Raw genomic sequence first — 684 nt, 5'->3', positions numbered from 1 at the left:
TGTTCTTAAACAAAGAAAATAAAAACTGTTGATAATACCTAACCAGGGAAAACTCGTTGTTGGTGAACATTATTCTAGATCTTCTGTATATTCCCACATAAAGTCATCCATATAAATTTATATTTTATATATTTAAAATTAGCTCTGATTGTTTATACTCTTGTGACTATCAATATATTATAAATACCCATGAAAATAAACATCTTTATATTTATACCTGTATAGCATTAGCATGGTTTAATAATCAACAAATACTAGATAATTAGATGGCTTCCATTGATTTATCCTTAGAATGAAGTCCTAGAATTAGAATTGCTGAATTAAAGGTTATATACTTTTTAAGCTTTTGTGATATTCTGTTAACTTATTATGGGTATTTGAAAGCTGTTTATTTTGAAGGATGATTTACTATATGGGGTATTTGCCAAGGAAGCAATATATCTTTTATGGTTTTCACAAATGTCTTGAGTTGTCTGTTTTGCAGTAAGTCTGTTTTGCTGTTATGGGGTAAGAAACATGAAGAGAGAGACATGGAAGAAAGAAAGTTTGGTACTGGACCCATAAAGCAACGCTGGGAGGATACAGAGCCCTGACACTCAAGAGCGTGTTAGATGGGTTAGGGGTGGGCGACGAGGAGAAAGGTGGGTGTGTCCTAGGGTACAGTCGAATAACTACTGGGCATTC

The 684-nt window shown here is 33.5% G+C and overlaps 1 protein-coding gene across 1 annotated transcript in view; it reads right to left on the bottom strand.

The window, feature by feature from the left end:
- The window catches only part of MYH10 (myosin heavy chain 10), a 157,689-nt gene that overhangs the window by 33,454 nt on the left and 123,551 nt on the right, over positions 1 to 684 (bottom strand). The window lies entirely within an intron of this gene.

This window comes from Hipposideros armiger, unplaced genomic scaffold, assembly GCF_001890085.2.
Source record: "Hipposideros armiger isolate ML-2016 unplaced genomic scaffold, ASM189008v1 scaffold_457, whole genome shotgun sequence".
Lineage (NCBI taxonomy): Eukaryota > Metazoa > Chordata > Mammalia > Chiroptera > Hipposideridae > Hipposideros > Hipposideros armiger.
The sequence above is the reverse complement of the archived record's forward strand: the minus strand, read 5'-3'. Positions and strand labels throughout refer to the sequence as shown.